Genomic DNA, 27,445 nt, shown 5'->3' with positions numbered 1-27,445 from the left:
GTTGTGCAGAACTAATTTAGGTATTTTTATGGCAAAATAGATGGAGAAACGGTGGAAAGTCAGAGTCTTTATTTTTCTGGGCTCCAAAATCACTGCAGATGGTGACTACAGCCATGAAATTAAAAGATGCTTGCTCCTTTGGAAGAAAAGCTATGACCAACCTAGACAGGATATTAAAAAGCAGAGACATTACCTTGCCAACAAAGGTCTGTCTAATCAAAGCTATGGTTTTTCCAGTGGTCATGTATGGATGTGAGAGTTGGACTATAAAGAAAGCTGAGTGCCAAAGAATTGATGCTTTTGAACTGTGGTGTTGGAGAAGACTCTTGAGAGTCACTTGGCCAGCAAGGAGATCCAACCAGTCCATCCTAAAGGAAATCAGTTCTGAATATTCATTGGAAGGACTGATGTTGAAGCTGAAATTCCAATACATTGGCCACCTGCTGCAAAAAGCACTCATTGGAAAAGACCCTGATGCTGGGAAGGATTGAAGTCGAGAGGAGAAGGGGTCAACAGAGGATGAGATGGTTGGATGGCATCACTGACTCAATGGACATGAGTTTGGGTAACCTCCAGGAGTTGGTGATGGACAGGGAGGCCTGGAGTGCTGCAGTCCATAGGGTTGCAAAAGTTGGACACAGCTGAGCGACTGAACTGAGCTGACTGGAGAAGGAAAAGGCAACCCACTTCAGTATTCTTGCCTGGAAAGTCCCATGGACAGAGAAGCCTGGCAGGCTGCAGACCATGGGGTCACAAAGATTCAGGCACAGTTGAGCAACTTCACTTTCACTTTCATTTCTTGACATGCACATATTCTATCAAGTTTCTCTACTTTCAGCTTGATGGATGAAAAGGGCAGACAAGAAAAGGAACTGTGGGTTACCCTTTCACCTTTGCTTCAGTGTCACCCTATCCAGCATAAGTGGTTGGCTGATACAGGAAAGCAACATGAATAAGAAAAGATATGATAGACTTTCTGGGTTGCTCATATTTCTTTCAATGTCATTAGCCCCTTTCTGCATTCAAAGCAGGTGCTTGATAGAAAGGGTTGCCTCTGGGTGCTGTCAGCGTGCCTGCTTACTCAGTCTCAGATGTAAGATACTTATATTCTTTTAAATAGCAGTGAACCACCACATATCCTAGTTTTCACCAGGATTCTGTGCTACATGTAAATGGGGTCAGAAGAAGGATAGTAGACATTTATATTGCACTGTCTCCTCTAGTCACCTGCATATTCCCTTCTACCACTGGACTTAATTGTAACACACAATTTGCCACTTTAAATTATCAAAATATTTTGGGATAGCAATGGGACAGCATTAAACCAAGTCTGCAGCTTTTCTGAGCATGGAGTCTCATGAGATTCCTCAGACCCTGTGCCTATGAAGCTGGTTTTGCTTAAAGCATCATGTGCTTTATTTTTTGCATTTTATTTTATATTAATATTTTATTATATATTTATTTTATATTAACAATGTAGTGATATTTTCATTTGGACAGCAAAGGGACTCAGCCCTTTTTTTGTTTGTTTAACATGTTCTTCCATAATTAAACCATAAACTGCATGGGGCAATGAGCTTACACATCTTATTCACCTCTCCTCAGTAAATATTTTCCAGTGTATGAGTAAAGATATGCACATGGATGGAAAGACCAGGAGTCTGAAATCTTCAAGAACAAAATCAAGGAATGGCTTAAAAGTAACGTTGTTGTTGGCCAGTCACTAAGTTGTGTCTGACTTTTTGTGGCCCCGACGACTGCATTACACCAGTCTCCTCTGTTCTCCACTATTTTCTGGAGTTTGCGCAAATTCATGCCCATTGTGTCAGTGATGCTATCTAACCGTATCATCCTCTCCACCCCCTTCTCCTTTGCCTTTGATCTTGCCCTGCATCAGAGTCTTTTCTAATGAGCTGGCTTTTCCCATCAGGTGACCAAAGTATTGGAGCTTCAGCATCAGTTCTTCCAATGAATATTCAAGGTTGATTTTCCTCAGGATTGACTGGCTTGGTCTCCTTGCAGTTCAAGGGATTCTCAAGAGTCTTCTTCAGAACAATTCAAAAGCATCAATTCCTCAGTGCTCAGCCTTCTTTATGCTCCAGCTCTCACATCTGTACATGACTACTGGAAAAACATAGCTTTTACTATAAGGACCTTTGTCGGCAAAGTGGGGATTCTGCTTTTTAATACACTGTCTAGGTTTGTTAACTTCACACTTCAGGGAAATTAATGACAGAGATTAATGTGCATGTATATAATTAGATTTCATAGGTACACTCCATAGTTGTTAATTCCCCTCTTCCTTGGGGTTATATTTTGCTTTCTAACTCTGTATGTTCTGCTTGATCAAACCTTAGTCATAAAAATAATCAATGTGATAGCTATCTATTCTAAGAAAAGATAGCTTCTTCTTCCTGCATCTCCGTGTGTATTTTAATGAATATAGCACCCATGTGCATAAAGGAGGAAGATTTCCGTTTCATTAATACTCGATTTTTCACATTGTTTAAGTTCCAAAAGGGAATGTTTCTTCTATTTGATAGGTCTTATTTTATTAGCCACATAAAGTGAAATAACAGTTTGTTTAACTATGTCAAAAACAAGAGACTCACTGCTACTTGCTTTCTTTTGTATAAATGTTAATGCATTTGTAACTCCATCCCACTGGTTGGTAAACCAAGCATTACCAAGTTACTGTTGCCCTATAATGTATTTCAGTCATTTTTAATAAATCCAGACTTTAAAATGGCTTATCATTATCTCTATAAGCTACTAGAAACAGATTTACTTCCTGAACGGCTGAGTCCTACAGCACTCTAGCTAATGAAAGTGGATTTGAAAACATCATTCAATTAAACAAACCTGCTGAGATTTGTTTTTTTGGTGTTTTTGTTTTTTAGCCAAATATAATGTTGAGCAAAATTTGTAATCTCACACTCTGCCCTTCTTCGCAGACCTGACTCATTTAAATGACAATCCTCTGGTCCCCAGTGCCTAAACTTTTTTTTTTTGGACATGTTTTTAAAAGAATCCATTGTGCAGGTCTAGAATTTCCATAAACTTTTAATGAAAAAGGATATGTTTAAACACAAATGCGCTTTCATTATGTTTCAGCAATAAAAGAATAGACATACTATATAGAAATGTTAATCCATAACCACCTTAAAACATCAAATAAATGAATATATTTGGCTATAATAATCAGCAGAGACATTAACACAGAATGGTGAGAAGAGTGTATAGTTCTTAGATTTCAAATATAATAAAAATTAATAATTCAAAAAAGTGATTAATGACCTTGTGACAGCTGGATTTTGGTGAATATTATTGCCACTGGTATGAGCTGATATTGATTCAGAAATATTCATGACATATTACATCAGGAATATGGTGATGAACAAAGCGAACGTAATTTCTGTCCTTAGGGAACTCATAACCAGAATCAGTGACTTGAGGAAATCAGTTCTATCCTGAGTTCTTCTGGCTTTAAAACAACATTCACTTAATTGCACAACTGTCTTCTGGATATTTATTAGAGATTGAGTGTTGTAAGAAGCAAAAAAATAGTTTGTACACAGCTCCTAATTTCAAGGAACTTTTATTCTATGCATAAACAGCTATGAAAATAGAATATGTAATGCCCCACAGAGAGATCTGGCTAAGATGCCATGAGAAGGAAAAAATGTAAATGATTTTCAGAGAGTGAAATCAAGGTTTCCTTGAAAAAAAAAAAAAAAAGAACTTTTGAATTGAGTCTTAGGAGATGTAGAAGATTTTTAAGTGTTGACAATGAGGGAAAAATGGGAATTCTAAGCAGAGAGCATAGAGGACTTGAGGAGGGGAGGACACGGGCAAGTGTATAACATGATCCTACATGGCTGAGTGCAGTGTGGGTGTGGAATGCTCTGTGGGTGTCCTCTCCTTTACCTTAATGGCCTGGTCTGGTACAATTCTCATTTATGAAGATTCTCAGTGCAAGTATTGCCTCATTGATAAGTAGTGTCTCTGGCATTTTAATCCTCTCCATTGTATAGATGAGTTCTGTCTAACCAGATGTTGAATTGGTTTGAGTTGGAATCATGAGAAAATGTGATGGCAAGGATGGATTTGGGGACTTTGCTGGGAGTCCAGTGGTTAGGACTGAGTACTTTCACTGCCAAGGGTGCAAGATTAGTCTCCAGTTGGAGAACTAAAATCCCACAGTTCTGGGTGGTTGTGGAGAAGGCAATGGCAACCCACTCCAGTACTCTTGCCTGGAAAATCCCATGGATGGAGGAGCCTGATAGGCTGCAGTCTATGGGGTGGCAAAGAGTCGGACACAACTAAGCGACTTCACTTTCTCTTTTCACTTTCATGCATTGGAGAAGGAAATGGCAACCCACTCCAGTGTTCTTGCTTGGAGAATCCCAGGGATAGCGGAGCCTGGTGGGCTGCCGTCTGCAGGGTCACACAGAGGACTGAAGTGACTTAGCAGCAGCAGCAGCAGTGACCAAAATAAAGCACACACATGGATTGGAACTAGATGTTGAGGACCTTGAACGCCACATTCAGAAACTTAAAACTACTGAAGACTTTCCCCCTGAGTATAAAAATAATGATAGTGAATAATTTTTGTTACAGGCACTATTTTAAGGGCTGTACAAGTTTGATTTTATATAGTCTTCAGAATAACCTGAAGACATAGGCAATACTATTACTCTCATGTTAGAGAAACTGAAGCCTAACATTTTAGGGTCTGGCCTAGAATCTGAGTGAGTCAGTGGTGGAGCCAAAATTTGAACCCTGGTATCCTGACTCCAGGATTAATACTTAAGTACTATGCAGAACAGTGCTAGAGAAAAAGGAAGTTTGCACAAATATCTGGAGAGAATCAGAAGGAGGAAGCTTGGTCAAGGATCTCAATTTGGAGGGAAGTGCAACAGAAAAGACAATAATTATGGTGTTACAAGTGAAAAGGAGAATTTTTGAAGGGATATGTGTTGTCCATTCAGAATTCAAAGGGTTGGCAAATTATTCCACATGAGGGGCAGAGAAGAGAAAGATTGTGAGATCTGAGTCCACAGAACTGGGAGGCAGATAATCATATTCACAAAAAAATAAAAAACCTGGAAAGAAGCGAGTTCAATAGGGGAGGTTGTAGTTCTGTGATCGATGATGCAGTTTATTTATTATCTGTCAATTACTCAAGTCTGAGTGTGACATCCTTTCATAATTTCTATTCCTTAGGGGAAACACGCTGTTTACAAAGCAATACAGTTTCTTAAATGCCACTGTTGTCATTTGTATTCTATTTTTTAAGTTATATTTTTTTTCAAAATCAAAACATGACTGATTTTGGAAAAAAAGCAGTCTATTTAGAATGTGTTTTTGTTAGAGGTTTAGAAGGAAAGTCAGAATTTTCACAGAAAATAAACTTTAGTAGGGGACAGACTCAGTTCAATTGAGTCGCTCAGTCATATCTGACTCTTTGCAACCCCATGGACTGCAGCACACCAGGCCTCCCTGTCCATCACCAACTCCTGGAGTCTAACCCAAACTCATATCCATTGAGTCGGTGATGCCATCCAACCATCTCATTCTCTGTCCTCCCCTTCTCTTCCCGCCTTCAATCTTTCCCAGCATCAGGGTCTTTTCAAATGAGTCAGTTCTTCACATTAGGTGGACAAAGTATTACATTTTCAGCTTCAACATCAGTCCTTCCAATGAACACCCAGGACTGATCTCCTCTAGGATGGACTGGTTGGACCTCCTTGTAGCCCAAGGGACTCTCAAGGGTCTTCTCCAACACCACAGTTCAAAAGCATCAATTCTTCAGTGATCAGCTTTCTTCACAGTCCAACTCTCACATCCATACATGACCAGTGGACAAACCATAGCGTTGGCTAGATGGACCTTTGTGGCAAAGTTATGTCTCTGCTTTTTAATATGCTGTCTAGGTTAGTCATAACTTTTCTTCCAAGGAGTAAGCGTCTTTTAATTTCATGGCTGCACTCACCATTTGGAGCCCCTCAAAATAGTCTGTCACTATTTTCACTGTTTCCCCATCTATTTGCCATGAAGTGAGAGGACAGTCTATCAAAGCAAATATAAGGTTTTTTGTCATTGGGCCTTCAATGAATAACCAAAAATAAAAGTGTCTTTATTTGAAAAAAATAGTATTCTTGTATAGTTTTAACCTTGAAAGAGTTACTCAAATTCAATAAATCTACTTCCTTACCTGTAAAATGGGAAGAGTATTGAATAATCTCATTGAATAATCTGTTGTATTTTATGAGATATATATGAAATCTTTGCAGAATATTACCATAAACTAAGCCCATAAAATATTAGATACCAGTGTTACATTACTGTCAGTCCTTATATTCATTGAATTTCCTCACAGTCTGTGCCTCACTGTAGAGAGTTGAGCATACCTTTTATTTGTTGAGAGGTAATACATAACTGTTGTTTTTAAACCAATTATAACAGTCTTAAACTATTCTTTCTTAGAATCTGCAGCAGTTAACATTGGTATTATGATTTGAAAGGGAAGGAAATAGGAACTGATTTTTACACTTTCTATAGTCAGAATTCATACTTCATACTCTCCATTCGGCACTCTGGGTTTGATGTAAAAACCTTAAGGAAAGAGAGAATAAGGTAACATTGACAAAGAAGAATGAAACATATCCTAAAACAGTGGGTCTTCATCATGCTCAGACATGGAGACACATGGAACTATATTGCTATTATCTGAAACAAACAAATGGAATTTTTAGTGACATAATTCTTGATGTTTAATTCAATCTTAACATCTGGGAACAATTTTATCACATTAAAACATTACTGCAAAAATTAAAATCACTAGAAACTCACAGCTCTGTGAACACAAGTCCACAAAAACTAAAAGTGCTTGAACTAAGTAAACACGTGTGATTTTTTTCTGGAGTTCTTTAGCAACAAGTTTCACCACCCCTTTTCTTACCTTTTAATGATCAAGATATTTAACAATAAAATTCAGAAAAAAAAAAGTATAGTAAAATAATATGAACTGAAATCAGTATGATCAATCAATTTCTATTTTCTTCCCCTTCAAAATGCAAGTCCTGACATTGTTTTTTGTTTGCTTGTTTTTGTAGCTGAAGAACACAGTCTTGCTTGTCAACCACCAGCGTTCCGTGTGAGCGTAATTCTGAATCACAACTCAGAAGTGAGAACGGAAAGGAGAAGCCCTTCGTAAGGGTAAGCTGGGCTTATGTGGCAGTAGTTGCAGCACTTTAAAAAAGGATATAGAGGTGACATTTTCCTGTAGGTATAATAAGAATCAATGGTGAGCTGTAGTTGCCAAGAAAACTAATTAAATAGACTACATTAACAGCAAAATCCTCTCTAGAGCAAAAGAAATGACATTTCTTCCTGTTCTGTAATCGAGAGGAAGCACCTAGTTTCTTACATTCAATTCAAAATATAGGATTTTAACGTGGATAGAAATAAACAAGCGCACTTCCAGGATTTTACCACCAGTCTTGTGAACAGCAAGTGCATCAAGAAGTCCCTCATTTTGTGCTTAGTAGCTCAGTTGTGTCCGACTCTGTGATGCTACAGACTGTAGCTCGCCAGGCTCCTCTGCCCATGGGGATTCTCCAAGCAAGAATACTGGAGTGGCTTGCCTGCTCTCCTCCAGGGGATCTTCCTGACCCAGGGATCGGAGCCAAGTCTCCTGCATGTCAGGCAGACTCTTTACCCTCTGAGCCACCAGGGAAGCCCATGAGTGCCCCACCCCACCAAACCCCAGCAAATCACCTTTGACCCAAGCCTCCAGCAAGAAAGGAAAGAATCAGCAGAATACAGTAGAAAATGTGAACTCAATAAAGTGCAGACATGCTATTTGGTAGCTGGAGGTGTGACCAAACATGACAAGATCTGTCATCTGTACCTACAGTGTTCAGTACAGTGGCTGCCAGCCGTACATGGTCATGGGTATTGAAATGGATAGTCTGAAGAGGTAGGAGCTGTACATGTGAAATAGACAGTATATTTTAAACCTTAAGTATGAAAAAATGCCAAATATTGCACTTATGATTTTTATACTGATTACATGTTGATACCATGTTTGGAATATTTTGATTTAAATAAAATATATTATTTATTTAATTTTATCTATTTCTGTTTATAGTTTTTAACCTGGTTACTAAAAAGAAATTAAATACATTTGTGCTTTACATTATATTCTATTAGACAACATTTTTCTAGACTGGGATCTTTTTTTTTTTTTAACGTAAAGATGTTAACTATTTTAGACTTGTGTCTGTCACAGTTACTCAAATATACATAGTGTACTAGCAGCGATGGGCAATATGTCAACAAATGAATGTGGCTGTGTTCCAATAAAGTTTTATTTATGGATACTAAATTGTAAATGCCATACATTATCACGTACTATGAAATATTACTTTTTCTTTTTTTCTAACAATTTTAAAATGAAATAGCTATTCCTTGGCCTATAAAAACAGGGTCCCCATGGGCCAGAGTTTGCTAACCCTGTATTTTATTCTAGATTTTACTCTGCATTTATTATCTTTGGTCCTTACTAAAATGACTTAATTTATACCCTTATCTAAAACTGTAATGTTTATAAGCTTAATTATAAAGTCCCCTCTCATCTGCCAAGTTGTTGGAATTCCAAGTGACATAGCAGGTAAATAACTTTACAATTTGAATCAAAGATAAAATAGATTAGAATAAAGTAAGTTGATTCTAAAATAAGTAGTAAATTTCCTGATGCTAGAAGTGTCTAAACAGAGGAAAGTTTCTAGAAAAGGATTTTGTAGAAGAAAATTCAATGCTAAATGTGTGATTTAATCAAATATGTAGTAACCCCTTTTCAAACACCAAACAGTTTGTTTTATTTTGTTGTTATATGTTAAGTCAGTTTCAGTTAAAATGTTGTGGGGAAAAATGCAACAAGATTTCAGAGTTCAGGTTCTGACTCCTATCATGGAAATAATTTATCATATTGTGAAGGGTTTAGTAGGAATCTCAGATCTGATGGCTTGCATTTTTTCCATTTTGGTAGTAGAATTCAGTAAGGTTTTTAACACAAGGGGATGAGATTATGTAGAGTAGATTAATACAAGACTTTCTTTTATCTATCAAAGTAATATTAGTAAATTATCTGCAATTTACTTGAACACATAACCAATGATTTGAAAAAAGTTGATAATTAATATTTTAAGTTGTACTTTGATAAATACCCTCCCAATGTTTTGATCTTTTCTGACAATTCCTAATGCTCTTCAGCTGTTATAAGTATAGAATATATGATGCAATTACACTGAGTTTACATTTCTTGAGTTAATAAATTGGTCTCAATTACTAATGGATTCTTTATACTGATTGAATTTACATGTTGAGTTGATTTAAATTGCCTGACCATATTTCAAGGTTAAATACAAAAGTATGTGGAGCTATTAATTTTGCGTTGCTGTTGTTGGTTTGAATGATTTAGGTACTTGAAGCTAGAGCAGGAATTAAATTAATCTGTGCCTTCACCTTAGCCCAGCCTTTCTCTTTGTATAATGTATCTGCGACATTTGTCTTCATTCCGAGAGAAGATGAGGAAAACTCATCAGAACGAATGACCAGTTCTCATTAAACTGATGATTTTGAGGGAGATTTCCTTTGATTCCGTGTAATGATACATTACCTTCCCAAAGAATGAATTTAGCAATGAGAAATCTAAATCTGAATGTACACCAACCCAAATCAATCAAATCATCCTAACAATTTCAAGGGCAAAAAGGAGAACAATACCATATCCTGCAGCTGCTGACAAAGAAATCAACATGTCTGGTGCTAGGGTCTCATGTGTGAGGAGCAAATATTCCCAGTAGATGCTCTGCTTTCTCAAATCCACATGAGCTGGACATTTACAACTTTGTTCTAAAGGCTAGAAGAAATGGAGTAGTTTTTACCTTTTAGATTATAAAACGTAATCCTATGCAAATGTCCTTTGAGACTAGCCCATAAGATTCTCTCATAATCTCTCCAGAGAAGTGAAATTTCAGTTGCAAAACAAACTTAATCCTTAAAGCTTCTGTGAAAACTTAGGTGGAAGACAGGACAAATAAGCCTTTGCAAACAAGCTCCAAGGGAATATATGTAGCCCACATCCATCAGCCACAGTGTATCTCCTATTACACACAAATTTGTCTTAGTGAAAGGGAGAAGCAGACCATATTGATTTTCTTCATCTCTCTGGGGATAGAACTTCAGAATTGGTCAATTCCAGTATTTCATATTTCCGTATTGCTAGCCTGGGCATATAATAGTTGACCTAACTAGCAGGCAGAAGCATATTTTATCCAGTTAATGTTTGTATTCCTGGTTGTGTGTAACTTAAAATTAAAAGTCAGCTTTAGTTTCCAACATATACTTTAGAAAAAAATATCTTATTATAATATAGTTAGTGATTTCATGCATTGGAGAAGAAAATGGCAACCCACTCCAGTGTTTTTGCCTTGAGAATCCCAGGGACAGGGGAGCCTGGTGGGCTTCTGTCTATGGGGTTGCACAGAGTCAGACACGACTGAGGTGACTTAGCAGCAGCAGCAGCAGCAGCAGCAGCAGCAGCAGTGATTATAAAAGTAACATATGCACTATTAAGAGACTTTGGAAAATATTGAAATAAAAAAATCAAAAGCCCTTACATCTCTACTACTATTTATAGTCAAATATGTTTCTTTTCAGTCTTTTTTTCATACTTTTACATGCATTTATTCAATTCATATGTGTAATGCCCAATACATACCAAGAATTACACTGTCATTAGCACACATAAAGGTGAATGAAAGAGCTATTGTTTTTGCATTTGCAAAAATTATCATTTAGTCAAAGACAAACACACTAATGCAAAATAACATGCTTTACACTTTAATAGCATGAGTCAGAATATGATGGTCACACATGAGAGGAAAAAATAGCCCAGACTTGGAGGACAACAGAAAAGGCTTGTAAAAAAATACTGACTATAGGCCTCCAATTGGGTGGCATTTAGTCAGAAAAATACAAAGGATAGAAGTGGAAAAGTATTGACTAAGAGGAAAGAGAGGTAAAATGTTTGATGGGTATTCTAGGAAGTAAATAGCTGATGATGATAGCTTCAGAGGGTGAAGAGATTGGAAAAAATGAGACCTAGACAGCGACAGAAGCCATGAGTCCATGAAGTAATGTCAGTTCATTAGGCCATTTATATAAACTGCTGCTGCTGCTGCTGCTGCCAAGTTGCTTCAGTCATGTCTGACTCTGTGCAACCCCATAGACGGCAGCCCTCCAGGCTCCCCCATCCCTGGGATTCTCCAGGTAAGAACACTGGAGTGGGTTGCCATTTCCTTCTCCAATGCATGAAAGTGAAAAGTGAAAGTGAAGTCGCTCAGTCGTGTCCGACCCTCAGGGACCCCATGGACTGCAGCCCACCAGGCTCCTCCGTCCATGGGAGTTTCCAGACAAGAGTACTGGAGTGGGGTGCCATTGCCTTCTCCATTAATATAAGCTAAGAAACTCTAAAAAGAGACCTTATGTACAGTAACTTAAACAAGATGGAATCTTATATTCTGTTGTATATCCATACAGAGGGTGGTGAGTGATCTAGTTGGGCAGCCCACTCTGTTATACCAAATCACAGAGAAGTTCCTTCCTTCAATGTCCTTCTCTCCTGTGGCCCCCTCGTTTCCTAGGGAGCCAGAGACATGGTCATACGATGTAGGTCCCCTGTGCTGCATCCAGGTTCCACCCTGCAGGAAGAAATCAGGAAACAGACAATACAAAGTTTCCTGTTAAGAAACTGATGTATAATTGTTATATATCCCATCACTGAGATATTGGGAAATGTCACTCCAGGTCAGAGGACAGAATGCCTGCTAACTTAAATTTGGAAAGAAAGATTCTGAGCTAAATAGAACAGGAGAAGATTTGCCTCGCCATGGTTTGAATTCTGGATTGTATTTTAAGAATGATGGGAAATTATTGAAATTTTGAACGAGGGGAAGTTATTGGCAGGCGTGAATTGTAGACCTTGCCTGGAGAGTAGAGGGTGAACTGGAGGTTAACAGGATCGGAGAGGGGACTAGTAGCTGAGAAGCGGTGCGACAAAAGAAATTCAGGCAGGGAGAATGGCGTCATGGGCTAGGACAGAGGCAGAGGAATTATGAGGGAAGAACCAGTTCATTCATGAGTCAGAATGAGTCACTGGTGAGGAAGAATGGGAGTTCTGGATGCCTTGTCTCATGTGGAGGGTGATCATGAGGGAGAGTGAAAAGTCAAAATGTTTGGCTTGGTAACTGGTTAGATGCTGCCATTGACTAATTGTACCCATGGGTTTTGCACTATTTTAAAGATGACCACAGAATCTAGTAGCTTAAAATAGCAACTCTTTGTTTAGCTTTGATCATGTGGGGCAAGGCTCAAAAAAGCCATAGTCTGCTCATCTCAGCTAGACTCATTCATCTTGGGTCACCTGTGTATCAGCTAGGATACTGAGGGTGATGTGGTTTGACAAGGATATCTCAGCTTCAAGTTTTCCATCAGCCAGAATGTAAATCTGCTTATTTACATAGTTCCAGAAGATTCCAAGAGCAAAAAGACTGGAAGTGTCCCTATGCACGAGCACTTTTAAAGTCTTTGCTTGTATCTTATATGCTTTAGTTTCATTGAACAATGTAAGGCACATAGTTACACCCAGTTTCTATAGGAAGGAACCATGAAAACCTTGAGGGCTATTATTGCAAGATTCTGTTAAGCTGATATAGAAAGCGATAAACATGGTGTAGTGGAAAAAATTTCACTAGACTTGAATTTTGGAGATAAAGTAGGTGGAGTTTCCTTTTGGGAAACAGGTCTGTACAATTTTGAGCACCGCTTCACCTCTTTGGACTTCATTTTCTGCATCTCTCTAGAGACTGAGTTGGACTGGCTCCAATGTCCTTTTTCCTCTCTTAAAATTTATGACACTGACTGATGAGCATTTTGTTTCTGATGGTATAAACAAAAGGCCATTTTGAAATTTGAACTGTCAGATATGAATTCTTTCAAAGAGAGGAAGAAAAAAAAATGGAGAAATGGAGTAAATAAAATCTTTATTCTCCTGGGTTTTTCTGTTCCATTAACATGCGATTTCACAATTTGGCACTGTTTGTCCAATTGTCATTTGCCACACTGGCCTTATGTTAATGTTTATTTGTTTATAGAAATGTTTGCCATTATTACTCAGCAAGTAAATTATATTATTCTATATAATGTTTGGAAGGAATGATGCTAAAGCTGAAACTCCAGTACTTCGGCCACCTCATGTGAAGAGTTGACTCACTGGAAAAGACTTTGATATTGGGAGGGATTGGGGGCAGGAGGAGAAGGGGACGACCGAGGATGAGATGGCTGGATGGCATCACTGACTCGATGGAGGTGAATCTGAGTGAACTCCGGGAGTTGGTGATGGACAGGGAGGCCTGGCGTGCTGCGATTCATGGGGTCGCAAAGAGTCGGACACGACGGAGCGACTGAATTGAACTGAGCTGATAGATAAATGATTATTTTCAAATGTGTTCTTTACTGTTCATCAAAACTTTTAACCTGGATTAATTCCTAAGCTATAGTTGTGACCTATTTAGTAACTAACTGTAAATCTGTGACTAGTCAACTAGTTGCTGAAAGTCTGCCTCTGTTCAATTGTGCCAAACAGAAATATGGAGACAGTTTTGGGTGAAGTAGGAAAGAAGAGCTTTATTGCTTTGCCAGGCAAAGGGATCCATAGGTGGCTAATGCCCTCAAAACTACCACCCTGGAGTGGGTAGTGAGGAGGCTCATAGAGTTCAATGAGAAAGGGGTGGTCAGCATGTGCACATTCTTCTGATTGGATGGTGGTGAGGTAATGGGGGAAGGGCTTCCCTGGTGGCTCATTGGTAAAGAATCTGCCTGCAATGCAGGAGACCCAGGTTTGATATCTGGCTTGGGAAGATCCCCTGGAGGAAGGCATGGGAACCCACTCCAGTATTCTTGCCTGGAGAACTCCATGGGCAGAGGAGTCTGACAGGCTCCAGTTCATAGAGTCACAAAGAGTCAGACACGACTGAAGTGACTAAGCAGCAGCAACAGAGGTAATCGGGAGTCAGCATCATCAATATTCTGATTCCAGCCAGTCTGGGATCTGCGTGCTTGTGGGCAGCATAAAGTTGACCTCTCTCACTTGATGGGCATTTCTGTATCTGCAAAACAGCTGAAAGGACGTGGCCCAGAAAATTATCTATAGTCCTAGAGGAAGAACTAAGTGTTCTTGGCTTTAATGGCTAAAGTATTATCATTTTATCTTGTTTGTTTTTTCCTTTCTTTCTGCCTTTTCTCAGTTCTCTGATTGAATTTATTTGTTGATTAAAGCTTTTCTATAGACAAAAGGCAGGCAGAGGACACAGGTAGGAATCTATTCTGGGAAAACCTCATAGGGTCCTGCTTGGTTGCAAACTTTGTCTAAAACTGGCACTTAATTCATCCCTAATTATGATATCAGCTGTTATATGGAAACATATGCCACCATAACCACTCAGTTTATACTGTTTATCATCCCATGTCAAGGAACTACATAAAGCCATATGATGTGACTTAATAAGTAGAATAAATAATGTAAATATTTTTATTTAAATCAATACAATTTTATAGGAGTAAAATAACACTCAGAAAATCTAAGCATATTGGGTCAATTCATATGGTGAGAATATCATGCAAACTGTAACTCACACTTAAGTTCAACTTCATCACAAAAACTATCCTGAATAGAGTCAGAATGTTTCCTAACTGAGTAATAGATTCATTATCTATAATAATCAAGAAGCTGCAAAAATGTTTTCTGATAAGGCCATTGTAAGCAGACTGGAGGTGATGTAATGTGATGAGACTGGCCTTATTATTATAGCTCTACCTTCTGAAATTAGCCATTCAGATGAGTTACTTACTGCCTTTAAGATGTCCGATACTGAATTCAGTCTATAAAAGATATTCCAAAATGTGTTAATTCCTTCCTTTCCCCCTTGTATGTACATCAGCTTTGTGGCTCATTTAGTCTGGTCTTGGGTTGATTGTTGTTTAAGGAAAGAGAGATAGAAATGAACACATTTTGTTAACTATTTTGATATAGTGAAGAAGGCTTATATCCCTAATTTGACAATTGCCTAAGTGAATCCTTATAATATTTCTAGATGTTGCATCTTCTGGAAAATGACCAGCTAGAGTGCTGAGGTAGGTCCAGAGATGTGGATTCTAGTTCTGTTTTGTCATTGGTACACTCTGTAGTCCTAAGTCTCAGTTTTCTCCTTTAAAATAGGAATGAAATGTATCTGCCTGACCAATTTCACAGAGTAATTAGAAGAATCAAAGCATTTTTGAAAGCAAAATAATGGCAAATATCCTACAAAATATGAATTTGTTATTAAAACATCTAGAGTAAGTTTTTTCAAACAATCAGCGCATTATGTGAAACCAACCTTTATTATTGTGTTGTCCAAAAATTTTGTTTCCATACCATCTTACAGAAAAACCTGAACAAACTTTTGGGCCACCCAACACGCTGGCAAATGGAGACAGAAAAGGGCATAGTGTAAACACATAATGAAATCCGGTTTGCCTTTGGGATCCTGACATTTACCGGATGTGGGTGGAGACCTCTGAGCCCTATGTCTATGCGACGTTCTCTTCTCAAATGGTTGTCTGAAACTCCAGTATCCACTATGTGGTTACCTGAGTTTCCTTCACTCTCAACCACCCTACCCATTTTCCCATGCTTTCTTAGGTCCATCTTCTCTTTGTCTGAAAAACACAGATGTATAGATACTTATTTCAGAAGGAAAGCAATATTTCTTATATACTATATACAAAGTGAAGCAACAAATCCAACAACAACAAAAAGCACGTATACAAAATGGCCTTGGCTGTAGTGCCTTATGAATTATCAGATTATGAATTTACACAGTGTTCATATAATGAAGAACGTTTTACGTCTTTTCAATATGTTTCTCCTTCCTGCCAGAAAACGTGCATACACATGGGTCTATAGTGGTAAAGACCACCCACGTGAATATTCCCCAGTCAGAAGAAATGGGCTGTTTGTCTTGCTTTTTATATTTGTGATAGTTTCATATTGATTTCATTACTGGGAAACCAAAACGAATTGACAGAGACAGCAATCAACACACAATGAACCCACTGGAACCTCTAATGTGAGATGTTGGCGGCTTCTGTTAATACAGCCAATTACCAAAAGTACTCAAAGAGTAAGTGATAGCCAAAATAAGCCATGTGGTTTCGTGGGCCACATCCCGCATACCTATCAGTGAATGCAGAGCGGACACAGGATGACAGACTGCTTCATAAATATAACATTTCAGGTGAATGCCCCGTTTGTACCGTGTTCTTCAAGCAAAGACAGATGTTTGTGGTAAGATAAGAGCTTATTCTCTGTGTGTGAGAGAGAGAGACAGACAGAGAGAAAGAAATGGCTGTGTATTGATGTGAAGGTATAAAAACTATATTAAGAAAAATAATTTTAAAAAATAATGAAATCTAATCCTTCCCACTGTGTAGATTGCTTCCTGTGCTAGAGTATAAGTTTGAAATAGAAAACTGAGACTTCTAGGAGCTTATTGCTTGGATGCCATGGCTAACAATTAGTGTTTCACTTGCTAAATATCTGTTGAGCACTTGCTGTGTGCAGGTTCTCTATGCTATGCAATGGAGATATAAAATTGTAAAAATTAATCCTCCATTTGCAACAACAAGGACGAACCTCGAGCACATTATGCTAAGTGAGATAAGTCAGAGGAAGACAAGTACTATATGAGATCACTTATATGTGGAGTCTAAAAAGGTTAAACTCATAAAACTCAGAGAGTAAAATGGTGCTTACTGGGGGGTGTAAAAGAGGGATAAAATTGATGCTGTTTGTAATGAGTAGTAAATAAGCTATAGATATCTAATATATGGTACAATGAATATAGACAATGATACTCTACAATACATTAACGCAGTATGATACACTGCCAATCACAGTACATCACAATATGTAAATGTATCCAAGCAACATGTTGAATATCTTAAACTTGCATAATGTTACATACCAAACTTATTCAATGAAAAAGACATGAAGCTTATCCTCTTGGAATTTATAGTTGGGTAAGGGAGAAAGAAAATTAGGAAACTTGAATCAATCTAGCATGTGACAAGGAAGCATACAATGCTATTGGAGGTTCTAATTCAGATTTTGAACTCAGTAAAGATTTTAGAAGGAGATAATTAACATTCAAACCAAGATCTAGGAGTTAGCCAGGGAAACTGGGAAAGCAATGATAGGTAAGTCTTTTCATTAAAGCAATAGCAGTAAAATGTGATGGTCAGAGCATGGGTCATTTTAACAAGCATTCAGAATATCTGGAGATTTCTTCATGTTGGGGAGGAAGAAGAAGAGCAAGAGATAAGACTGGAGAGGGAGGCAGAGAACACATCCCAGATGGTAGTGAAATTGACCTATTGAAGGATTTTGATCTGTGAAAAGGATGGTCACCTAAACTTAGTGAATCTATTAATAATTGCTCTATGTAGCTTTGTGGGTGTGTGCTCGGACATACACATACACTTTAAATACAATGTTAAGTCATTATGTGAACATAAAGGTGGAAGAAAGCAAGTAAAGGATTTGGTGAAATATGTTTAACGATGATGGAACTTACTTAAGTCTTGGAAGTCTTGCCAATGGGTAATTTTGCAACTTGCCCTGTAGCACCAACCCAATGTTGGTGAAACCTACTCATGCCTGGGTGGTTGGTGTGGGTTTACAGCATGCCAAGCACTCTGGTATGTCTGAGGAAATTACAAAGCCATCAAAAAATCACTTTTGCTCTTGAGATGCTTCTTTTCAACTTATCAAGGATGATATTAACATACCAGTACTTCCTTGTTCTCTATCAAATACAGGGAAATTAGATACAATTGTTGTTGTTCAGACATTCAATCATATCCAATTCTTTCCAGCCCCATGGACTGTAGCATACCAGGCTTCCCTGTCCTTCACCAACTCCCAGAGCTTGATCAAACTCACATCCATTGAGTCAGGGATGCCATCCAGCCATCTCATCCTCTGTCCTCGCCTCCTCCTCCTGCCTTCAATCTTTCCCAGCATAGGGTGTTTTCCAATGAGTCAGATCTTCTCATCAGGTGGCCAAAGGATTGGCGCTTCAGTTTTAACATCTGTCTTTCCTAACATGCCTCTTGAGAAATCTGTATGCAGGTCAAGAAGCAACAGTTAGAACTGGACATAGAACAACAGACTGGTTCCAAATAGGAAAAGGAGTACGTACGTCAAGGCTGTGTATTGTCACCCTGCTTATTTAACTTCTGTGCAGAGTACATCATGAGAAACGCTGGGCTGGAAGAAACACAAGCTGGAATCAAGATTGCCAGAAGAAATGTCAATAACCTCAGATATGCAGATGATACCACCCTTATGGCAGAAAGTGAAGAGGAACTAAAAAGTCTCTTGATGAAAGTGAAAGAGGAAAGCGAAAAAGTTGGCTTAAAGCTCAGCATTCAGAAAACGAAGATCATGGCATCCGGCCCCATCACTTCATTGGAAATAGATGGGGCAACAGTGGAAACAGTGTCAGACTTTATTTTTTGGGGCTCCAAAATCACTGCAGATGGTGACTGCAGCCATGAAATTCAAAGATGCTTACTCCTTGGAAGAAAAGTTATGACCAACCTAGATAGTATATTGAAAAAGTAGAGACATTACTTTGCCGACTAAGATCCGTCTAGTCCAGGCTATGCTTTTTCCAGTGGTCATGTATGGATGTGAGAGTTGGACTGTGAAGAAAGCTGAGCGCTGAAGAATTGATGCTTTTGAACTGTGGTGTTGGAGAAGACTCTTGAGAGTCCCTTGGACTGCAAGGAGATCCAACCAGTCCATTCTAAAGGAGATCAGCCCTGGGATTTCTTTGGAAGGAATGATGCTAAAGCTGAAACGCCAGTACTTTGGCCACCTCATGCAAAGAGTTGACTCATTGGAAAAGACTCTGATGCTGGGAGGGATTGGGGACAGGAGGAGAAGGGGACGACCGGAGGATGAGATGGCTGAATGGCATCACGGACTCGATGAATGTGAGTCTGAGTGAACTCCGGGAGTTGGTGATGGACAGGGAGGCCTGGCGTGCTGCGATTCATGGGGTCGCAAACAGCTGGACACGACTGGGTGACTGAACTTCCAATGGATACAGATTATGTCCAACTTTAGAAATTATACCTTGGAGTGAATTTCAGGCAGTATTCTTGGGATTCCAACCATTAGTCTTAATTTGGTACTTGCTAGCCTTATTTTTTGAAAGTCTAAAATATTTTCCATTTTAAAAAGTGCTATGTTGATAGGCTGTGCATCTGAAATGAGGAATTGCCCCTTCTGGGTGTTTTCTTGTAGGGTTACATACTAAACTGCTCCAACTCCTCCATTCGTGTGACATGAAGGTGTCTGATGGTCTCATTTCCCTTTCGTTACTAGTGAAAAATTGACTGACAGAGAAAGCCATTAGCACATGACATCACGTAATTTCTAATGCAGTCTGTTGGTTGTTTCTGTTAATCCCCCTCCATCCTGGCTCTTATTCTCTAATTACACTTGGATCTCAGTGTATGGTTCTCATTCAAATCTTGTCCCATAGGATGTCCACTAGGATATTATTTCCTTAAAGAAAATAGTGTTTTCCACCATTGTACTAGTTGGAAGATTAACAGTCAATGTTCAGAAGCAGCTTTGATGTGTTCAGGAAACTGGTTTAGAAATTGATATTTTATCCATCAGTGAAATATTCGCAGCCGCTGACAGTGATGATGATGACTTTGTTGCTGATTTTTGAGATGACTAATTAGTGGATCTTGTAATTTTGATAGTGTGGTTCCTAGAACCAGGTCAAGTGTTTCTTGTCTTCCTTCATCTGAGTCTCAACTTGTATATTCATGCTTGGTTTAACCATCTGTAGTTGGTTCTTGGCTGAACTGTGATGCTTTCCTCTCCATGACATGTAATATCACAAGGATTCCCAGTTGGCACAGTTGGTAAAGAATTCTTCCAATGCAGGAGATGCATAGATGCAGTTTCAATCCCTGGGTCAGAAAGGTTCCCCTGGAAGAGGTAATGACAACCCACTCCTGTATTCTTGCCTGGAAAATTCCATGGACAGAGGAGCCTGGCACACTTTAGTCTGCTGCTACTGCTGCTAAGTCGCTTCACTCGTGTCCAACTCTGTGTGACCCCATAGACGGCAGCCCACCAGGCTCCCCCGTCCCTGGGATTCTCCAGGCAAGAATACTGGAGTGGGTTGCCATTTCCTTCTCCAATGCATGAAAGTGAAAAGTGAAAGTGAAGTCACTCAGTTGCGTCTGACTCTTAGCGACCCCATGGACTGCAGCCTACCAGGCTCCTCTGTCCATGGGATTTTCCAGGCAAGAGTACTGGAGTGGATTGCCATTGCCTTCTCCCACTTTAGTCTAGAGGGTTGCAAAGAGTTGGACACAATTGAGAATGCAAGATGAAGAGAGAAAATTATATTACATGTCAAAGGATATTAGGAATCTTATTAGAAATAAGAAAACAGAAATGACCAAAGTTCCAGGTGCAAGGTTCCATCATTATATACAACATTTTTAGTTTTATTCATTTAGTCAACATAGGTCTAGTGAACGTTTATTTAAATTTTACATTAAAAAAACAACAAAATTTTATTGAACTCTGAATATATACCACACCAAGGCCTGGAGTATATTGGTGACCCAGGTAAGCCTAGTCTCTGAACTCAAGAAGCTTATATTGTAATTGGTGAAATAAATACTAAACAAACAAATGTTTTTTAGTTTCTGGGGTGTACTATAAATGTAATAAAAATAGTAGTTCACAGATTGGCTTACATTCTTCTGACTAATTCATCATACATAGTATTCATTTTTTTCTTTTATTTAAAATTATACCATGCTCTTTATATTGCTAAGTCATTTTTCTATTGCCTCTAGCCAAGATATCATAAATTTCCTTCTAAACAAAAAAATCAACATTGGTATAGTCACTCTACAATCTATAATGGCATAAAAGTACCATAGTTATTTTAAAACATATGGTCATTTTGGAAACTCAGGCTGTTTCTCTCTTTTCCATGTTATGAAGCATTTCTGATAGCCATTCTCACAATGAAAGCATACATATATCTTTATAATTATTGCATCATTATATTTTCCAAAAGGAACACGACAGTATTATAAGTTATCTCTTGGTAAACTACAAAATTGTCTTCTAGAAAAATTAAATCTTTTTTTCACTAGAACTATGTAGGAATGCTTATTTTCCTACCGCTTTGCCCCCTCTGCTGCTGCTGCGTCGCTTCAGTCATGTCCGACTCTATGCGACCCCATAAATGGCAGCTCACCAGATTCCCCTATCCCTGGGATTCTCCAGGCAAGAACACTGGCGTGCGCTTCCATTTCCTTCTCCAATGCATGAAAGTGAAAAGTGAAAGTGAAGTCGCTCAGTTGTGTCCAACTCTTCACGACCCCATGGACTGCAGCCTACCAGGCTCCTCTACCCATGGGAGTTTCCAGGCAAGAGTACTGGAGTGGGGTGCCATTGCCTTCTCCAAACCTTGCCCATACGTGTATTTACATTTTGTTTTTAGTTTTAATTGTTAAAAATTCTTTCTGGGTTTTCTGACATTTCAGGTTGCTATGCCTTTCACCATCCTGGTTACATACTTCTCATCCTCAGCCTGCTGCTATCAGATGTCATTTTGGACACTGGTCCAAGGAGACAAAATTGTGCTTCCTTCAAAATAGGTTCAAGACTTAGTTTCAGCTCCCCGTCCTCAGAAATGAAGTTTCCTTTTCTGAAACCTGCCTTTTAGCCACCCACTAATTCCTGATCTTCCAACTTGTCAACAGTTATTCTTGGGCGAAAAAAGGGACACAGGAGATTTTAGTTTCAATTTTGTTTAGTAACCACGAAGAGATAATTATGTACGTATGGAGGGTTCCATTACTCAGAGCTGTAAATTTCATGTGTCTAAATTCTTAAAAAGTTTTTTTTTTTTCTTGTTACAGCAGAACTCCTTCACTTTCTTCACTTTTAGTTAACTTCAAAATTGATGTCTAGGATGACTGCCAGTAATATTATATCACCCCATATGTTTTTGCTTAATTACACTATTTCCTGAATTCATTTTTTGAAGTTAAGATTTTTCTCCACCTCATCATCAAAACATTATGAACATTCTCTGTCGCAGTGAGATTAGAAGATAAAAACCTCTTTTAAAATTATCTATTTGAAATATTTCCAGAGTTTGGGGAGGGGATGATAAATCATCCTGATCATTTAAATCTGTGTTATAAATCACAGGATATCTGAATCTTGTGGTACATGGGATTCAGTCATTTAAATGACAAACCCATTAAATCCTAACAAGTTTTAGATGGCTTTCAAATTTGAAGTATATTTTCAATTTACAGTATATTAAAGCTCAGGTTACTTTTTTGCCTAATATATTTGTGTTGATTCTATTCATGGTTCATGTATCAGTGTAATAAAAAAAAAACACATCTTATTAATACTTGGACAATATAGAACACTGAGATAGGTCAAATAGAATGACCTCTAGGGAAGCTTATATTTCTTTTTTATTCTTACATCTTCAACAAATCATAAGTGATCTTGAGGTAACTAGAATGTGTTTGTGAGGAGATCCTTAAAATTATCTGTCAAAAGGCAAATGTAAGGTTTACTAACAAAATCGTGTTAACAGGTTTTTAAAAAAAATTTATCTTACTTCTTTTTATCACTTGAAAGAATAGAATAACCATCTGATACATATCACCAAACTGTAATTTCAAAATCATGTCCATTTTTACTAGTGTGTTTCTCCATTAAATATTCCATACTTTCTCTTAATATTTGGTATAAACCTATACTTTAATATTTAAAAATTCCTCTAATCCCTCTCCTTCATCACCGTTTATGCCTCCCAATTCTTTAAACTTGAGTAATTAAAAGACAGCCTCTGAAAGAAGAAGAAGGGTAGTTGCAGAAATGCAAACAAATCTTTATTTTAAATTTAAAAACAGAAGGGTGATTTTGCACCTGAGGAACAGAAATGTTACATGTTCTTAGTAGCAAAGTATATAATAATGAGAACACAGAAGGAGATTATAAACATGAATATGATCAATTAAAGCATTCAGTGATTTCTAAAACTAAGGCCCATGCAGTATATAAATCAACAAGGAAAAAATCAGAGTAGCACCATTTTCACTGGAATAATTTTTAGGCTATTAGATGAGCAGCACCTATATGGACTTTGATGTGCTTCAAGATAATGCTGTATATAATGTGTGAACAAAGCTGCTTGTACAAAGCATGAGGTAGGACCCATATTTCTGGGTCCTATCAAAGATCAAGTGGACAAACTAAATGAGTCTAAGTCCTAGAAATCTGTACTTTAATAAGCACACCAAAGAATTCTTAAACCATTGGAAACTACAAGTAAACATGTTAGAATCTAATTTTTAGGAAATGTAGAAAATTTAAACAATATCTTCAAGGTTGACATGCATGTGACCTATCAAAACATCAATATAGGTTTTTGATTACCAATCCCTTGCTCTTCCCACAGTGCTACACTGGATAAATATTCAGATATTCTTGGTTTTGATATTGATCTCTAGTACTTCTCCTTTATGCCATCTAGTTAGAAAAGGTATGATACGGGAAAGAAAGTGTCTGATATAGGACCTTGTACCCAGAAGATATTATGAAGAAACTGATTGGCTGAACCATGCTCTGAAGGCCAGGATTTCACAAAATGGGGACCCACGGGTTTCTGTCACAGCTCACATTGGTAACTTCAAACAAGCAATGCAAATGTCAATCACCAAATCTATTCGCAGAAGAGGACTGTCTTGGAGTAGAATGTGTATGAATTAAATACAAGAAGAATTCTCAAACTACACATATTTTAGGCCTCAAAACATATTCCTGATGAAAAGTATGAAGTTGCTTTCCTAAAAGTAATTGTGGATTTTATCATTTATATCATATCAATATGGACCTATAATAAGTACATAAGACAAAAATAATAAAACAACTCTAATGGCAGAAAGTGAAGAGGAACAAAAGAGCCTCTTGATGAGAGTGAACAAGCTGGCTTAAAACTCAACATTCAAAAAACTAAAATCATGGCATCTGGTCCCATCACTTCATGGCAAATAGATGAGGAAAAAGTTGAAACAGTGACTGATTTTATTTTCTTGAGCTCCCAAATCACTGTGGACAGTGACTGCTGCCTTGAAATTAAAAGACAATTACTCCTTGGGAAGAAGCTATGACAAACCTAGACGGCATATTAAAAAGCAGAGTCATCACTTTGCCGACAGAAATCCTGATAGTCAAAGATATGATTTTTCCAGTAGTCGTATACGGATGTGAGAGTTGGACCATAAACAAGGCTGAGCGCTGAAGGATTGATGCTTTTAAATTGTGTTGCTGCAGAAGACTCTTGAGAGTTCCTGGGACAACAAGGAGATCAAGGAAGTCTATCCTAAAGGAAATCAACCCTGAGTATTCATTGGAATGATTGATACTGAAGCTAAAGTTCCAATACTTCGGCACCTGATGTGAAGAGCTGATTCATTGGAGAAGACCCTCATGCTGCGAAAGATTGAAAGCAAAAAGAGAAGGGGGGAGCAGAGGATAAAATGGTTGGATAGCATCACTGAGTTGATGGATATGAATCTGAGCAAATTCCAGGAGATGGTAGAGGACAGGGGAGCCTGATGTGCTGCAGTCCTTAGGGTTGCAAAGAGTCAGACACGACTTAGCAACTGAACAACAACAAATGTCTCTGTAGACCAAGAGTTAGGTAATTGGTAAAGGCTCTAAGTTACCATTGAGACCATCAAGATTGATAGGAGATACATTTTAAAAACATAGATACAGTACAAAATTACCTTTCCCAAAATCAGAGGTTCATGTAATTGCATACTCCCCTGTCTTTCAGTAATAGTAAAACCCATTTGAGGGCATGAAAGCTTGCCAAGTGTATTAAACTACTGCTTTCCTCTACCTCTCCCACTCCGCCCTCTTCTCGTCTTTCTTCTCTGTCTCTCTTCTGTTCTCTACTTGTAGTGTGTGCATTGCTTGCTCACGTGGCCATGAGCCTTGAGTTTCTTTGGGTTATTTTGTGTGATATATGAGGCTAGATTCATGGTGGACCACGGTGCTCACCTTGTGGGTTGGTCCAATTGATTATTTTTATCTGAGAGTTTCAGAGAAGGAATGAGCAGAAATCTGAGGTTAGCTATTAACAGACTATTTAGGAAAGCATCTTTGATGAAGAAAAATGAACACATAACCCTCAGAAGGATTTCCCTCCTACTTCACCAGTTCTTTTGCTCCTAGCCATCTCCAGGTCTCTCGTTGTCCTTGCCCCTTCAAGATAATGTGAAACTGAAGATCAATGGCCTGGCCTGTTCCCTTAGGAGGAAAAGATTATTCTGCTTGGAAGATCCACTTTCCGTATGTAAACAAGAGCTGTGTTCTTCCTCTTGCCAAATGGGCACAGGGTGACTTGGTTTTCAGACATTTTTATCTTCCATAGTTGTCGTGTCTTCAAAATTTCCAGAAGCCTGGAGCAATGGGGCCCTGCACCACCTTTTTGCTGTTGTTCCATGTTTTCCCAGACACGTTCCCAACCCTTCCCAGACAAGAGGACCAAACTTTTCTCACTTCTATTTTTATCTCCTCTGTCCCTCCAGGTTGCTGACCTTAACTCTTTTTTATTCTTCCTTATCTTGCCTGTTGCAATTTAAAATGTAAGTTTATTTTGGGGTCTCTGCTGCAGTTTTTCCTTTTTTCTCGAAGTCATGTGTAAATCCAGGTCCCTCTATGTGTCTGTACAGAAATGACATTTCATGTTAGTTTCCCTATGATTTGCCTGGAGAATCCTTAATTCAATCCCATAAAGTCCCTCATTCTGGAAGACTTGGTTTGGGAGACAGAAGGCATAGCTCTGAGCTCATGTAATATCAATTCTTTGTGACAGGTCCAGTGTAGAAGTCATTAAAAGGCCATTCCATCCTGTGATATTAATCAACATAGCAATTCTTTTTTTCACTTGGGTTGTGACGTTGCTTTCTGCATCTTGTCTGTTATTGCTGGAGGTTCAGAGTTAATATTCACCTGCTTTGGATTTACCCTACTATCCTTTACCTGCTGCCTCTGTTGTCTACTTTTCTTCAAAGAAGTATTGTATAGGCTTTCCCCTTCACCGACTTGGATTCTGTTAAATTTTTCATTCAAAAGAGGATGAGCGCTGAAGGATTTGTGATGGAATCAAAGCAAAGTGCATTCTTAAGCTATCCATGTTCATTTCAGTTTCCCCATACATCTTCAATGTCTCTTAAGAAACTATTTTTCTAATTTCTAAATTTTAAAGCAAAATGTTTTGAATTAACTACCTAAATATATCTAAAATGACTTCAAACTCTTTAGTTCAAGATAAGCACCACGTATAGGATAGTATGTTCAGTTCAGTTCAGTCCAGTTCAGTTCAGTTGCTCAGTTGTGTCCGACTCTTTATGACCCCATGAACCACAGCATGCCAGGCCTCCCTGTCCATCACCAACTCCCAGAGTTTACCCAAACTCACATCCATCAAGTCGGTGATGTCATCCAGCCATCTCATCCTCTGTCATCCCCTCCTCTCCTCCCACCTTCAATCTTTCCAAGCATCAGGGTCTTTTCAATAGTATAGTCTTTTCAATATAGTCTTTTCAGGATAGTATGTGGGTCTTTTCAGGATAGTATGTGGACGGTGGTAAAACGTTCATATTAACTATAAAGTCTAGGTTTCCACTTACCTGTGGAATATTCCAACTCCAACTGAGCTGATTATCCAGAGCAGCAATGGCGGGCTGTGTAGTCTGCCTCTGGATGGTATCTTGTCTCTGGGTCATTTTCTTTTTCTTGATGATGTCTCATCTCCCTAGTAAGGCTCCATGCTCTCTGAGAGCTTTGTTCTCTTCCGTTACAACCTGTTATACCTGCCTTTATTTTAGTCTAGTGCCTCGTGGCTGTAGTAGACTAACTTACTGTTATCTCTTTTTCGTTCCCATGGCTAGATTCTCTAGGACAGCAGCTAGGCCTTAGTCCTTTCTCCTGGCATAAGGCATGACATGTTGTGAGTGAAGTGGCTCAGTTGTGTCCGACACTTTGCAACCCGGTGGACTATAGCATACCAGGCTCCTCTGTCCATGGGACTTTCCAGGCAAGGGTACTAGAGTGGGTTGCCATTTCCTTCTCCAGGGGATCTTCCCAACATGAAATATTGTGAGCACTCAGCAAATTGTC

The 27,445-nt window shown here is 38.5% G+C and overlaps 1 protein-coding gene across 4 annotated transcripts in view; it reads left to right on the top strand.

Moving 5' to 3' along the window:
* The window catches only part of LRRC4C (leucine rich repeat containing 4C), a 1,433,039-nt gene that overhangs the window by 1,094,836 nt on the left and 310,758 nt on the right, over window positions 1-27,445 (top strand). For all 4 annotated transcript variants that reach the window (XM_060399524.1, XM_060399525.1, XM_042233372.2 and 1 more), the window contains one exon: window positions 7,119-7,221. The gene's annotated coding sequence lies outside the window, so the exon portion shown is untranslated. The remainder of the gene's footprint in view (window positions 1-7,118; window positions 7,222-27,445) is intronic.

The sequence above is a fragment of the Ovis aries genome, chromosome 15, assembly GCF_016772045.2.
Source record: "Ovis aries strain OAR_USU_Benz2616 breed Rambouillet chromosome 15, ARS-UI_Ramb_v3.0, whole genome shotgun sequence".
Lineage (NCBI taxonomy): Eukaryota > Metazoa > Chordata > Mammalia > Artiodactyla > Bovidae > Ovis > Ovis aries.
This window is presented reverse-complemented; position numbering and strand designations above follow the sequence as displayed.